The sequence below is a fragment of the Vicugna pacos genome, chromosome 2 (genome assembly GCF_048564905.1).
Source record: "Vicugna pacos chromosome 2, VicPac4, whole genome shotgun sequence".
Classification (NCBI taxonomy): Eukaryota; Metazoa; Chordata; class Mammalia; order Artiodactyla; family Camelidae; genus Vicugna; species Vicugna pacos.
Window position 1 is genome coordinate 60,809,665 of NC_132988.1, and position 17,963 is coordinate 60,827,627.

The window sequence follows — 17,963 nt, forward strand, 5'->3', positions numbered from 1 at the left end:
AAAATACTATGTGATACCATGGAATCTAAAAAAAATGCAAATGAATTTATTTACAAAACAGAAATAGACTCAGACATAGAGAACAAGCTTATGGTTACAAGTAGGGGGATGGGGCGGTAGAAGGATAAATTGGGAGTTTGGGAATTTCAGATACAAACTACTATGTACAAAATAGATAAACAACAAGGTCCTACTGTATAGCACAGGTGACTATATTCAATATCTGGTAATAGTCTATAAAAAGAATATAAAAAGGAATATATATGTATAGCTGAATTACTCTGCTGTACACCACAAATTAATACAGCATTGTAAACCAACTATACTTCAGTTAAAAAAGTGGGTAATTTGATGTGGCTAAGTATGTGATATGAAATAAAATAATTTTATGCCTGATGGACTTTTTTTATAAAAAGGAGAAAAGTACATTTACTAAGTCAAGGAGGTATGCAGTGGCTTTAGGGACTTGAAGAAAATACATATTTGAAAAATTATTTTTAACAAAATTTATTTGTATTGCTATTTATTTTCAGAATCTTAATGTAGCCTGATTTGTTTCTTTATATAATCTTTTTAAAGAATAACAAACACAATGACATGCATGCATCAAATTAAAAATTTGGAATAAAATATCACTATTACTGTTGAAATTGAAAGATAAAATTTTGAATACAAGTGGGTAAACTTATTCTTTCTCTTAAGGGTGAAATTTGGGGGAGATGGAGGAGTTGAATCAGAATCATCAATCACTGCAGGAGTATTTCTATAACTAATCAGTTTAGATTTTCATTTGTAGAACAGCTAGCCATGGAGCATGGTCAGAAATCATTCAGTTTACGTAATCATTCATCAGTGACATGATATCTATGTTTGATTAAGTTAAAAAAAATCTCTCTTGCTTCCCGATTGAAAATATGCTCTAAGACATATTGAAAGATGCCATGACTCTATTCTAATGAAATTCTTAGCAAAATGAGAAGAGGAGAAAAGCGGGAAGAGTGGGCAAAGTATCTCTTCTCAGAATTTTTTGTTTTGTATTTGTATTTTTAATCTAAAAGGAATATATCAAAATACAAATGAAAAAATGTACCAAATAGAGTTCAAAAAATATTTTGTAGAATAAGATAAAAATTGTTCAGATTTTATTTACTGCCAAGAAATCTCCTAAGTAGATTTACCAATTTGTGTTCCTATGAGCTTTTTGAATGTTACCTTTACACCACATCCTTGTCAATGTATATTATGACCCAATTTTTTGTATTTTATTTTAAATATAATGGGTATAATTTATGTCAATCACATTAGGATAGTAATTTGCATTTTAGACACATAATGATATTGAACATCTTTTCATTTTGTGTTACCTCTTGTGAGTTGCTTATTTACATATCCCATCCATTTTGGTATTTGTTGATTTATAGTTTTTATTGACTTTTTGAAGTATTTTTTTAATATTCCCTGGTTATTAATGTGATACAATTATCTTCTCCCAATATATAACTTATATTTTAATTTTTATGTTTTTCTTTGATAAGTATAGATATTTAAATTTTATATAGAATTTAGAAATGTTTTCTCTTAAAGCAGTGGGCCTGAAAATTGCCTGTAAATTAGTATTGCCTGAGGAACTTTTAAAGACTATTATGTAGGCCCCAGCTAAGATAAATATCCTAAAAGGTTTATCTATTTTATTAGTCTTCCTGGTACAATATGTTTTGCTTTATTGATTCTCTGTATTAGAAATATATATCTCATTTCATTAATTTCTGCGCTCATGTTTATTTTCTTAGTACTCCTTTCTTTGTATTTTCTTGTTCTTTTTCAGCATTAAGTTGGTTGCTTAGTTCGTTAATTTTAGCCTTTATTTTAAATTACTAAAAACATTTAAATTTATAACTGGCTTCTAATATTTAATGTAAGTTTATCCCACAATTATTGATACAAAATTTTCATTATTGTTCATATAGAATAGAATATTGTTCATATATATTATGAAAGCATAATTATACTTTCATCCACTAGTAATTAAATTTGCTTCTAATTATTAATATATGCATAATCTGAGACATTGTTAAATACTTTTTTAATTCTTAAAAGTGTGAATGATTTTAAGTATTTTTTGTTTTTTATTTTCTGACTTAATTGCAATTTAACATCAATGCTCTTTTTTTTTTTGTGATTTGATAAAAGCCAAATCATCAGCTTTGTTATTAATAGGCACTATTTGGAGGATATAATTTGATGTGAGAGCCAAATAGGTCAGCTGTCAGGACTGCAGACTGGAACAAATTATGTACATATTTTACTTTAGCCTTATGAAAAAAAATAGGTACACAATATATACCTCACTGGACATACTGGTCCCTAAGAGAAAGAAAAATGATGGAGTTAAGCTAAGCATGCTATCTTCCTAAATTTCTTAAGCAGTCCTGTCACTCTACTTTCCCATTAAGCTCCCTTGACAGAAAGGAATTAGCAGTAGAGAAGAAATTTTCCCTAATAACTTCCCCTAAATTTTGTTCCTAACCCACTGGGATTAACCTTTAAGACCAAGGATGGGACTCTACCCTTTTGAGGCTGAGCTCAACAATCTATGGGACCAGTGCAGCTCCCACCTTCATACACTTCAGTATCAGTCACCGCTCTCTGAGACATCCTTCTATGGCTGGTAATAGAAGTTTAGGAGCTGCCTATAATACTCAGATGTGAGTTAAACAAAACAGTGTATTGATTAACTCAAATATAAACCCATGTTTACTTTCTACAATATAAATGTAAGCCCGTTTCTATTTTACATCCCAAATTATGTACAGCCACGTTGTTCACAATAACATATAAGAGGTTCTACAATATGATTTTTAAGACAAAAGACACTCCAATGATAAAATGCTTAGAAGAGAAAGATTTTGAAAATGTTCCCCTAATATCAATTTTTCAAGGAGAAATTAAAACACAATTAAATTTCTTGTGAGTTTAAATACAAAAACACCAATGTTCAAATAATTAAAATCCTGAATGTTTTTTTTGCCCTTGTGAGTTCAATCTCTATAATTCTTATTTAAGTTCAACATATTTCTTTAAATCACTCATGTTCTCAGTGTCAGTCAGATGTATTCTGAATGCCTAGGTTGATTTGTGATTTTTAGCAGCTGCAGAGTAGATTGTTTTACACTGAAATGTGTGTTGTCATTTCAAAGTTTTAGGGTGCATAATGCCAAGTGTCTGACACACCTTAAATTTTCAAAAAGTTACTGAGCCTTCCTCTTTATATCTTTGCTTTCCTTTCCCCCACCCTTATTCTCCCTTCTCTTGGTTCTGTTCCATTCTGTCTCCTTTCTTTTGCTTTCCTTTCTTTTTCTTCCGATCTCTGTGTTCTTCCTGTCTCTTCTGTCCATTTCCCTTCCTCCTTTCTCAAATTCTCCTTCTTTCCCGTACCTTCCCAGAACAACAGTGTCAGCAAAATCTCTGAGAAAATGGACAGTGAGAGGGGTCTGGGGAGTCATGCTGAGGCATGGGTCAACAGTTTTGAAGGTCAAGGGTGTAAGATGAAGATGTGGTTGGCCAAAGAGATGGTGTAGTTGGGATTCAAATAGAAATATATCATAACCTTCAAATAAAATGACTCGTTATTTGATAGCCTTTCTGTAGTTCACTAGTAAAATCTTGGTCATTTTTCATCCATTCTCCCTACTTCTGATAAGGTTGTTATTTTAAAATGCATAATTAAAGTGTCACTCTGCTTCAAAAACAGTATTACTTGCTCTGAGAGCCTGCCCTGTGCTATCTTTATGCTACCTTCAGCTCAGCCAGGTGGAAGATGGAGGATGTGAGAAATTTTGTGATATCTTCACTTTGTGCAGACATCCATAGCACCAGCCTAATATTACATGGCAAATATTTGCTTTCATATTTTCTTCTTTATATACAATGTTAAGTAAGTTATTTCATTTTGCACCTTGTGAGATTACTACTGCCTAATGCATGTGTGTATTGTTGGTCTATAGTAATTCAGTAATCTAAACTCTTTAATTAACTGTCTAAAAGGAGTTAACCTGCACTTTAAATGGAGCCTTAGAATAGATATAACATGAATGAATGATTTATTAGAACAGATAAGATCCTTGAGTCACTACAGAGCATCCTCAGTAACACGTGGAAATTTCTTGTAACTGGTTCTGTGAAGAGAAATGGAATCTTTAATTTGTCTTTATAAGTGCCATTGACAGGACGAAGTTAAATCTCAAAATACCAGACTTGCTTGTCCTTTTGACATCTTACTTTTATTACTAGACAACTCTAGGGATAAAGTTAACCAATAATTAAGAATTACTTTCCTACTGTGATGCTTCAAATATTTAAAAGAATAATGGGATTTAGCTTATACATGTTTCAATACTAATAGTTTTCATGATTGATCCCATAGCATGTGATGATAGATGATAGCAATAGATAATGAATAATAGATGAATAGCTAGACTTAGATATGCATGTATACACTATATATTATATATGTTTATATATAACCTTTTTTATGCTTGTAAGAACCTTTTAAGAGAGATAATATTATCATTGCTTTGTAAGTGAGGAAGCAGATTCACAGAGGTCATTAGAACAATTAAGTTGTAGATGTGAGATTCACCCAGCACTGTTTCCAGAGCACATTTACTCAAATATAAATAATATCACAATGCTTACTGAGAGGAAAAAAAAGAGAAACCATTTTTGAAAAAACATGTTTAAAATCATTAAAAAAAGAAACCATTATAAAAAAAAAAAAACCTTGACATGATAGAGTGAACTGCTTTAAAAAGGAAATCAGCTTAAATCCTGTCTTAGGACATTGTTTTAATTAAATGTAAACATTTTAGAAATTAATGGTACACTTATGTGTGAAAAACACAAATATAAAACAAACAAATCATATAACTTTCAGTGAAGCAACACTTATTGGATGCATGAATTTCAATTTCTGTTTAATGATTCTACTTTTATTATATTTCAAAAGGCTAATTCAGGTCAATTTAGAAGGAAATGCATCTGTAGGTTTTTTTATTTCTTATTGTTATTGGTGGTGGTGGTTAGGATTTGGAGAGAGAGTAGGAATGGATTGACATAATTATTTAATAAAATTTTAAATAATTACTGTTTATTCTCTTTAACTCAGAGACTCATAAAATCTGTTTTGTCTTGGAATGATACCTAGTTATTTGTTCTTACCATAACTATGTTCTATGGAAAACATATCATAATAGAGAACATTTTAGAACACTAACACATTGGATCACTCTAACATTTTGCATATATGATCACAGCATTCAAGAGCAAAAAGAAGCTGAGGGAAAATAAAGTTCTGAGTTATTCATCAAAGTCCATCCTCAAATTATCTTTTTAGTAAATTCTATAATGAACATACACTAGAAGTATTTCAGAAAGATGGAGAAACAGTATTAACACTTCTATAAAATATATACTTATAATAAATATCTAAGAAAATTTCATAATATAAAGATAAAACTTTCTCTGTGAATAAGCATATGTAAGAATTCCATGAATCAAAGACTAATTACTATAATCCTAGTTTTATGTTAGATAAATCAATAAATAGTATTACAAAGCAAAAGAAAATACATCAAAATGTTTATAGTTAAGTTGTTAACATAATATAATTAAACACCATATTTATGCATAGTTAACACTAGTTTTCTGAAATTTGAAAGGTAATGAAAAATGTTTCTGTGTCTAATGAAAAGGTGAAAACTTGTTAGTGGCCCCATAGGCTCCAATTACTTAGGATAAATCTAAAGAAATTTTGGAATCTGAAAATACTGGGTTATGCCTTATGAAGTTGTTATAGCCAAAATTTTTGACTTTCAAAAACTGCTTTTCATGTGGTCCAAACTAATAGAATCTGAAGTATGAAAAGAAATCTCGGCTAGTTCTAAAGAGACGTTTGTTTGTTAATTATTTTCTGAGCTCACTCCAATCAAACTAGAGATGGAGAATATTGAAAACAAGCCTCTGCGTTTATGGGAAAAGAAAAGAGAATAACCTGCAGAAATTTTCATTTTCCTTCTAAACCTTAGCTTCACTGATTCAAAATATTGAAGTTTAGATTCTGCATATCTGGTGTGGAATATGAACCTGTGTTGGAGTGCAATTATAAAAATCAGGCTTGGGTTTTGGTTCTTCATACAAACTAAATATGTTTACAAAGTTATTAAGGTCATAAATGAAGGCTACTACTAGCATTTTCTCTTTCTTGACTGTTTTTTTTTTTTTTTTTTTTTTTTTTTTTGCTTTGACAATTTCTTCCACTAATTTGGGTGCATAACTTCTGGATAAATTCTTCAATTTTGTTATTTTTTTCTATCATCATAGCATCTGTTTGATTATTTGTTCTTTCTGGGAAGTTTTTAAATTTGCCTTCCAATATTATACTGACATTTTCTTTGTCACTTTCAAGTTTCTTTTTGTTTTTTGCAAGAAGATCTATATTTTAAGAGAGACCCTTTCTCAAACATCCATTCTTTCATGATATATTTTGTAATTTTTGAAATTAATAAACGCCTCAATTTTTTCTTAGATTTCTCTGTGCTCATTTTAATTTTTTCCCTGACAATTTTACAGACTCTCACAGTCATTCTCAGACTTCCCTTTGAAATCATCTTAATACTAACATTTCATATTTTCTGTGTTGATTCCTCTGTTTCTGGGGAACAACGTCTCCTCTTTTTTTGTTTGCTCCTCTATTTTGATGAAGTAGATAATTCAATAAAGTTCTAAGAAATAGTAGTTGGGATGTGTATTTTCTGAGAAATTTAAAGTCTGAAAATAATCTCATTCTATTTTCATATTTAATATGTAGTATGTCTGGGTATAAAATTCCAGTTTGGAAATCACTTTTAATCAGAATTTTGATGTTTCTAGCTTCCAGTACCATTGTTAAGAAGAAGAATGTTCATTTCTGGTCAATCCATTGGTTGAGATGATTTGTGTTCAAATTCTGTGAATTTTTATGATTTATTTTTTTATTTAAGTTGTTTTGAAATTTTATCATGATGTGCCCTGGTTACATCTTTTTAAAATCTATTGCTACTGGTTTTTTCTACCTGCTTTTAAATTTGTTGACTCATACTATTTAGATTTATTTGGTAAATGCCTTCTTAGTCTGCAGGGTGAGGAAGAGAGTAGCTGTGTGGTTTGATCTTTGATAGACATCTAAAAGTGGAAAGACAAGTGGTGAGAAACATAAATTTCTAGAAATTCCTTGATTATGCCCTGCAGCAATTTTGCTGTTCTAGCTGTCCACCATATGCCTACTTTCTATGATTAATATCTATTGCTTTCAGGTCATTGTGGTTACTCAAGTTCTATGAAGTTGCATCACTTCATTTCATTAATTATCTTTCCTAGGAGGAAGTTTTATCTAGGCACCCTGCACCACACTAAGGCAATTATTACTCATTTACCTCCTCTCTCTCCAATATATATATTGAAAATTAAAATTATTTTTATGTAATCACGTTTGTTAAGACATATATATTAAATACACTAAAATGCACACATTTAAGAGTATAGTTCGATGACTTTTTAAAAATACATACTGTCAGGTAACAACCATTGAAACAATACTTAGAATATTTTCATCATCTTAGATGTGTCTTTTGTGGTAAAGTGCTCCAACCAAACATAAGTAATCACTGATCGGTTTTATATCACTGGTTTTGTCTGTTTTAGAAAATGATAAAGTTCTATATTCTGCACTCTTTTTAATCTGGTTTATTTTGCAAAGCAGAATGTTCTTGAGACATGTCCATATTGTATATATTGGTAGTTCATCAATGAAATTATTAAAAAAATTAAACATCCTTTTCATGTCATCAGAATAGGGGTATGTACTGGATTATTCCCATTCTCCCCATTATATAAACAATTTCCAAGATCCTAAAGGAAGCAATAATCTGGAACATTAGAAAATATATTATATTACTACTTTTCCTGATTCCCTTTCCTAGATTTGTTTCAAGATGTGGTAAAAGATCAAAAAGTATGTCCAACACATTCTGTTGTTTAATTAACCTGAGTATGATTGATTTGTAACAAAGGCATTTGAGTATGTGTAAAACGTATCTTTTCATCACTGTGAATTCATTGTTATTTTTACTGACGCAGTATTGAAAATCTTGAAGTGTATAATACTCTGCACTTGACAAAAAGGTTTTGGTAAGAAATCTACTTCTACCAGGTTTCAAAATGCAAATCTTGGCTGTGATAAAGTTTCTTTCATCAATAGCTGAGAAAACAAAGGGTTAATTTCACATTAGGCACAATTTTAGGGGGACAGTAATGGAGTCACTGTTTTTGTAGTATGAGGTATCTGGTTTTTTTGCATTGACCTGGGAAACAGGTACCCTGGATTCTAGACCATGTTCTTCTAACATTTTCTAACCAGATGAAACCGAGAAAGCCAGTTAAACTCTCTAATTTTAAATTTAAAAACAGACAGTATGGTATATGACCCATTACTTTTTATCCTCTCAATTTTTTTTTTTTTATTTTTTAGGTTTTGATTAACTTCATGGTTTAAGAGAGATTTATATTGAGAAGAAACTAAAGGTATTTCCTTGACAGAAAAATGGTGGTAGGTGATAAGGGAGAGAAGGCAGTTGGAAGACAGAAATAATTTATTCATGGATAAAAATGTTACAATTTTAAATATGATGAATAACAACAAAATAGCCTAAAATATGGAAATGATTGAATTTCTTTTGTAACCTGGCAGAGTTTCTAAGAAACAATTTAAAGAATAAAGTGAAATTATTTGAATTGCACTACAAATGAACTCATAACTATTACCGATTAATGAGGTTTTAAACTGACTATGCATTTCTTTTTACCATTAAAGTAGTTTATAACCTTAATAGTGAAGCCCAATTGATTTGAAAATATAGGGAGCTGTATTTGATGTTCCTTATTTAGCTTCAGCTTTGCAGTGTGTTATTCAAATAACAGACTACAACAATAAATAAAATTTAGATTGAAGTTAGTAAAAAGAAAAACTACCATCTACCACTAAGATCAGTTTTCTAAAATTCTATACTTTTTATGGTTTACAGCATACCCAATATTTGAGTGTGAATTATTGGTAAGATAAGAAAATGATTCTGCAAACTCATTTTATTTTGAAGAAAATTTCTTTTGGTTGGAAGCAGTGAATATTTCCCAGATAAAATTATTTTCCCTAACAGATAAGAAGGAAGTATCTTACACAGCTTAAATTGCCATACAACCACTTATTTATGTATTGACTTTTACGTTTTTGTTACATTACTTTGTTTCTTTAATTGTTAGTCTATTATGAATAAGTAATGAAATTCAGCTCATAAAACTTACATATAAAGTTATTACTCCTAATAGCCTAAATTTGCATTTTTTAATTATTCAGATTGCTTACAAATGTAAATGGCATTTTAAGTATTAATGATATTGATATGACGACAGTGCAGTTTTTTCCAAAGAAAACATCCTATTTATTTACAGGATAAGAAATGAATACTTTCAAAGTGGGTGTTTAAATGTAAAGATCTGATGTGCATGTGAAAGATTCATCAAGTATATCTTATAAGAGATGAATGCATAAACACTTCACAGAGGATTATTTACTTGAATAATTATTTCATTTCCTTTTTTCGATAAATTAAAACTTTTTTCTCTCTTAAGGACATTTCCTTAGAAAGGCAGTTTGGCCACTGAAGGGATATTTGCATAACAAAGAAATAACTCTATTGAAGTAAATTAAAATAATCTCAGATGTGATTTCCTCATATCAAATTTGTAATTTAACATTTTATTCAACTGCACTGTGTCAAGAAGAAGTTACATTATGCAAGATTATCTGAGTGGGTACTAGTTAAGGCACTATTACAGTGGTCCAGTTCAAAGACGATTAAACTATGATTATGGCAATAGGAATGGTAAGGTGTGTGGATTAAAGAAATGATCAAGGAATGAATCCATACTACTTGCCATATAAGAGAAGAGTAAAAAAAGGAAGATTTAGAAGAATACATCCAGATTTGTGAGTTGGGCAATAAAGTGGCATCACTCCCTGAGACAGTAAACACTGAGAAATACTACGTTTGGGGGGCACAATTATGTTTTTAAGACCTGTTGAATTTGAAGCATTTTTGAAGCATCAAGGAAATTTGTCTGGTTTCTTAAGAATAGTTTAGACCTATTGATATATATTTGAGAAACATGTGCATGAGTTAACTTACCTAGGAAGAGAATACAAAGTGTTAAAAAAAAAAAAAAGAATCTACAGAAGTATTTTGAAGAACTAGATGCGTTATTACATCAGAAGCCAAGTGGAGAAAAAGTAGTAGGTTAAGGAGATTGAGGACAAATAACCAGAGAAGAAAGAGACACTTCAAGAATTCAAAACCATATGTGGTAAAAATAAAAATAGATAAAAGGTAAAATGCAAATCTTTTGATAAAGCCAAGTTTGAGCTTTATCACTGAAAGCTTCTGAGCCATTTACTGATCACTGAATCATTAGAAATAATTGTACCACTGGAAACAGGGGAGTCCATGATGATAAGGTTGCAATTGACCTTGAGTGTTAAAGATGAGAAGAAGTTTGCCTACATGGCAAGGTGTGAAAACAATTTAAGAGGAAAGAACAGCATGTGCAGGGGCATAGGCTGGAAAGGACAAGATCAAGACGCAGATTAATGACAAGGGATGTGGTTTGGGTGTAGGTTGTGAAGAATTAGTTGTCAGAAGTATCATAGCACCCACCACCTTACCTTCAAAGTGACGGAAACATTAGCATCTAAATCATTATTTCCTCCTTTGTCCCCTAGTAGAATACATGCAGTTAATAAAGCGATGGCTCTTACTTTCTTACATGTTTTTAAATAAAAGTTCCACACTTTTTCCAAAGTATAGTTTCTTGAAAATATTCATCATTCAGACATTACATATTGACTAGCTAGATTGTTGTTCATGATCAACTACCATTGTAAAATTTGGTATCTTCATATATATTTAAAGGTGGCCAGATAGAGGCTTTTCAAATTCTCATTTTCACTACATTATATTAAAGACTATTATTTATCTTCTAGCTTACAGAGTAAATTAAGTCTTCCATCCATTGTTTTCTACTTAGCATGAAACCCAGCAGTTTAAATGTGTTTCTGCAAATTATTTTCAAATATGCTGACAAGAAATAAAGATCAAATCTGTAGTTTATGGATATTAAAAATACATACAAAATATATGTAATAATTAGTTACCAACATATGAAGAAATAGCTCATTAAAGAGCTGCTGGAAAATAGCCTGCTCAAAAATAATTCACAGTAATATATTACTGATTTTTAAAATGTTTCCTTTCTCATTCTTTATTAATGGGGATATTTGCATTCAAATAGACACCATTTGTTTTTAGAAATTCATCTGCTCCTGCTGTTTATTCTCTACCTACTATTTAATCTGAGGTTTATAGCACAAGCGTCGGTTGCAGTCAAAATGATTAGGATGTCACTAAAGTTTATGCCTTCAGGTGAGAAATATGGTACATTTTGAGTGCACTATAACTGGGAAACTAATGTTGTATTCATTCAAATTGTTTCAAATTAAAATGAGCAAGAACTGAGAAATTTTAAGAAAATGATTCATTGTTTTACCCTAACTGAAATATCTCTGTATGGTCTATAGCTTTTCACAACATGCCTTCTGTTCTCCAGAAATATAATCACAATATGATAGGCATGTTAAAATAATTGCCTTAGAAAACCTACAAATCGCAGAGCTAAGAGATCAACATGCTGACAGTACATTTTCATGGCTCTATTGTACATGTAAATCCCTGTTTATAGGATTGGGAGTTACTGTTTACTGAAGGTGAATGTAAATTAATCAAAGTAATTCTGCATAACATTGATATATAGAGACTTTACATATTACATATTTGTCAGACTGCAGACTATTACACTTCTTGCGTCTGTAATCAACAGAGATTTAAGTTCATGGAGAGAAAAATGTGACTAGAACTCTATGTTGCATTACCTTGTGACAAAGCCAAATATTACCATGTGTTCCATTTCAAGTGCAAAACTACTAATCTAATGAAAATGTTACAGTTCTAAGCTATATGTTCTTAGTGTTATTGTACAATACAATGGGAATTCCTGCGTTAATATTATTTGGCAAGAGAAATGAAAGTTAATGGCTATAAAATTCTGATCAAGTGTGGTGTCACACACAAAATATCAATAAAACAAAATACATTTCTGCTAAGATAAATAGAAAGACAGTGCTGGTGGGTAGAGAGCATTTGAAATAGGAGAGGTTAGAGAGTAGATTCCATAAGAAACATAGGATATTTTCAAGGACAGAAAAAAAAGTTCTGTTTGCAATCAGTTCTCAAATTTTTGATAAAATTTATTTAAAGTAAGAAAAAAATAAAAAGTTTACTTTAGCTCACTCAGAAAGTAAACAGTAGCCTCATTGTGTTTGATTGTATACGATTGTATAGGTCACACATTTAGCATTAAGTCCTCTCTCTGTCTCTCTCTTTCAATAGCTGGGTCCCCTTTAGTAGTAAAATTTCTTACCTTTTTTTACATTGGAAGAATTTACCTGTATATAGATTTCTTTTATTTTGAGATACACTCTAAAAACAGACAATTTCTCTTCTAAGTTTATTCTTAAAGTAGTGTTTTTCTAATTGTGATTTATGACCTAAAATCAAATTAGTGGGTCTAGACCAACATTTTAGGTAATTAAATTAAATGCAAAATTATATACATATATACAACATATATTGCTCAAAATAATTACAAGTAACCTAAATATTTATTAACAAAATGATAGATAATATACCTCTGTATATTCATATGATTGAGTACTGTACAGCACTTAAAATGGATAAGCTAGACTTAACAGGTTTCAAAGAAAATAATACTCCATAATACAAAGTGAGAAAATGAAGATGAAAGAAAAAAATTAACACTGTTGTGTAGAATTTGACATACATATTATAATTCTTTATACTGTATGCATGTGCATACATACTGTATATATATATAACTATAACTATAAATGCAGAATTAGGAAATTAAAATACTAAATTCATGACGGCAGTTTGCTTAAAGGAAAATGGGCACCAATGGGATTGGAAAGGATGCTGAGAGGACTTCTACTGATTCTGTTTTTTATTATGTCTTTAAAAATAAAGGCATCTAAAATATAAGATATTAATATTTGACAGTACTAGCTGTTATGTACATTTTTGTACTATAGTATCTTGTATATATTTTTGCTTAAAATAGTTTACAGAAGAAATGTGAGAAAATAGGATTGTAGCAGAGTTGCAGGGAGGACTAATTGTTGGCAAAGCTATGTGGCATTCACCACCTAAATTATGCCTTCAATATGCAATCTTAACTCCTATTGACTTCAAGAGAAAGCAGATGCTCACACCTCAAGGAAAGTTTTATTTCTAGGGAGTAAGATATTTGTGCCAAATAATAGAAAATCATTCTCTGAGAGAATAGCATAGAAGTCAGGGTGACAGCTGAATAGCCTACATTTTGTTTTCTAACAGTTTTTGAGATTACACTAGGCATCTATATTTTTAGAGAGAGAAAATTTAGTGATGCTGTGTGTTACTGCCTAGGGAATAATCAGCAGTAGAAGTGATGTACGGAGCACATTTAAGGAGGTGGGCAGTGACTGCAATTAGATTGAAATAGTTTCATTTCAGGCCAAGTGTGAAGATACTGGATAATCATATGCTCTTTTATACATTTCGCTTTACACACTTTTATACATTTATACTTTACAACTTGAGTGGGAACATATTTGGAAAAATAAATTAGTTACATACTAATATATTTCTTTCTTTCATTTACCAAGCTCCAGAAGTGATTATGCACATATGGCTAAGACAAAAATGATCATTCTTTGGACAAATGAAAAATGCTAGAACACAAAGATTAGAACCAGTTCCCAGGAGATTTAATCTAATATTCTGTGGATTTATAAACTAAATATGTGTGCTTGCACACTCACACACACATACACATACATACATCTTCTACAAAAGTGTCTTAATATAATCTCTTCAAAGTGGCCATCTCAAGGTTTAGTAAAGTAAAGGGTAAATGGAATGCTTCCAAGAACTTCTCTAAACTCTTACATAATTTTGAGAATCTCTATTAAAAATTTCTATTTGTCCTATATCTATATTTCCACTCACTTAATGCCAGGAAAATTTGTATCAAACAAATTTTAGAAATATCCAGGAACTGGCATATTCTGCTGTACCAGATGGGTGCTCTTCTTTTGGTAGTGCATATCAGAAAACCTTAGAAATGAGATAAGTCTTACAGGAGAAATCAGTTTTTGTGAAGGTTAAACCCATATGGAATGAAAAAAAAAATTATGTGAGTTTTTATTTATTTTTTTTTTTTTTGAGTTTGGTAGGAGGTACTGATCCTGATATCTGAAATCACTCTTCTTAAACTGTTTTATCATATGAATCCCATAATCAGTAAAGTTTGGGAACTAGATCCATACCTTCATATTAAAATAAGAAAAGATCTCATTATCTAGTAGACAAAATGTTTTATTCTTAAATACTTTATATACATATACTTCTAGAAAACTATTTAATTCATTTTTAAATATAAAATGTCCTGTAATATAAAAATTTAAGAATTTAAGTCCATTATGAACACTTTATACCTTACCAAGATATTCTAAAATATATCAAGATATGTGAAACACAAGTTCATAATATTTGAATTAATGATAAACTGATACATAAATTTTAATCCATTTTTTCCCTTTGAATAAATTGAGAAAACATACCTGAAACCAGTTCTAGTGATCATTTGTATTACTATGTGAGATCCATTTTTAGTCTGTCTTTAAAAGATTTTCAGTTTCATATGGAAAAAGATAATATTTTGTCACGTATGTATGTATGTATGTTAAAAGTTTGGTAGGGGAGAAATTTTGGAGCCAAGACTGGATGCATATTTACTATGTAGTATTTGTATCCTTAAACTTTGCTGTAAATCAGGTTTTAGGGAACATCAAAGCTTGTGTATTCATGGGAAAGGATGGAGGTGTTTAAATGAATGAATAGTCGTTGTACATGGCAACTTTGAATAAGACATCTCCCTTTACATTGTTGAGCAGTGACTGTCTTTTATCTTTGACAGAAAAATAATATTGAGGATTTCTCACGTATTCACTTTCTCCACTGCCTCCATAGGTGATCTCATAATACCATCTTGAAAGTGACTATTTTAAAATAACTCATGTCCTGCTCAGAGTTATCTTAATGCCAGAAACTCACATTCAGCTGTCTACTTGATATCTCCACTTACAGGTCTCATAAAAGTCAAAATGTATGCCCCAAATTAAACTCTTAATTCTTCAAGTAAACACACAGCCACACATAGATAAAGACATACATGTTTACCCCTAAGCCTTCACCATCTCGGTAAATGACACCACTACCACTTCAATGCTAAAGCTGAAAATATTGTTATTTAGTTCCTTTTCTTATGGGCTCTAACTTTCTTTTTTTAATTGAAGTACAGTTAGTTAACAATGCTGTGTTAGTTCCTGGTATACAGCATAGTGATTCCATTATATATATATATATATATATATATATTCCTTTTAATATTCTTTTACATTATAGGTTATTATAAGATACTGAATATAGTTCCCTGTGTTATACAGTAGGAACTCACTGTTTATCTATTTTATATATTGTAGTTAGTATCTGCAAATGCCAAACTCACAATTTACCCCTCCACCCCTCCTCTTTAACCCACTTGTAGCCACAAGTTTTCTACGTCTCTGAGTCTCTTTCTGTTTTGTAAATAAGTTCTATTTATCTCATTTTTTAGATTCCACAAATAAGTGATATCATATGATATTTTTCTTTCTCTTTCTGGCTTACTTCACTTAGTATGGCAATCTCCAGGTACATCCATGTTGCTACAAATGGCATTATTTCATTCTTTTTTATGGCTGAGTAGTATTCCATTGTATATGTATACCACAGCTTCTTTATCTAGTCATCCTTGGATGGATATTTAGGTTGCTTCCATGTCCTGGTTAATGTACATAATGTTACTATGAACACTGGAGTGCATGTTTCTTTTCAAATTAGAATTTCCTCCATATGTATGCCCAGGAGTGAGATTGCTGGATCATATAGTAAGTTTATTTTTAGTCTTTTGAGAAATCTCCATACTGTTTTCCATAATGGCTGCAACAAACTACATTCCCACCAACAGTGTAGGAGGATTCCCTTTTCTCCACACTCTCTCCAGCTTTTATCACTGTGGACTTTTTAAGGATGGCTATTTTGATCCATGTGAGGTAATACCTCATTGTAGTTTTCATAACCATTTCTCTGGTAATTAGCAATATTGAGCATTTTGCATGTGCCTATTGGCCATTTGTATGCCTTCATTGGAGAAATGTTTGTCTAGGTCTTCTGCTCATTTTTTGATTGGGTTGTTTATATTTTTGTTACTGAGTTGTATGAGCTGTTTGTATATTCTGGAAATTAAGCCCTTGTCAGTCACATTGTTTGCAAATATTTTCTCCCATTCCATGAGTTGTCTTTTTGTTTGTTTAGTTTCCTTTGCTGTGCAAAAGCTTGATTAGATCCCATTTGTTTATTTTTGCTTTTATTTCTATTGCCTTGGTAGACTGCCCTAGATGAACATTGCTATGATTTATATGAGGGAATGCTTTGCCTATGTTCTCTTCTAAGAGTTTTGTAGTGTCTTGTTCTATGTTCATTCATCTCATTCTCTACAACCCATCGGTAGTTTATATAAATTCTAACTCTGAAAACAGTTTTAACTTCACAATTGCTCATCTCCACTGTCATATACAAAGAACCAGAAGTCATTATGTCTCTCTAGAATAAAGAATAACTTGCCAACTGATTTCCCATTTAATTTTTTCCTCCTTTAAATTCATTCTTACCACAGAAGCTAGGATTATTTTATTAAATTGTACATTTGATTGAGTCACTCCCTGCTTAAAATCTTTAAATATCTGCCATTGCATTCAGATTGAGTCTTTCACTCTCCCACTTGATATTAGGCAAAATCTTTTCCTATTTCTTTGTGCTCCAAAATCACTGTTTTTTTTTTTAAGTTTTTAGAAATGTAAAGCACTTTAGATCCTCAGAGCTTCTGCATGTTTTCCTGCTTCCCCTGATCTCTTATTGCTCTGTCTCATCCTTTTGGTCTCGGCAGCAATGAAACTTCCTCAGATAGTCTTGTCATAATCAGTCTATCAAAAGTAAGTCCTTAATTTTTCTTAAACTCACTTCCAGTGTATGTCCTACAATGTGCTTATTATAATTTGGAATGATTTTATGTGTCTGTTTACATAGTTTATTGATATTGTCATCTCTCTCAGTGGAATTAATCTATGTAAAGACTAAGGCTATATTTATTTTATTTATTTCTATGTTTATGGCTTGTACCATAGATCCTGGCAGCAGAGTAGAGGAATGATAATTATTTGTCAAATGAGTTAATAAATGTATTTTTTTGATGCATGATTTAATGATCTTTAAACAATTTGCTTAAAGAAAACCAAACTTTCTTTTTGGCTAGAGGGAAGCTTTATATATATTATTTATAATACTTGTTATAAATTAATATAGCAAATATGATATAAAAAAGGGAATTTAGGATGAATTGCTTTAGAGTCTACAGTTACTACTGGAGTCTATATAGAGAAAGTAGACTATATCTATGTGTGAATTACCTGGGAATTCAGAAGACTAGAACTTACCTTGTCCTATACATCAATAATTCAATATTTTGCATTCTTATACAGGTTAAACTCTCTATTCACAGAGTGTTTAAGGAATGCAAAGTAGCTGTGCTAAGGCACAGAGGGG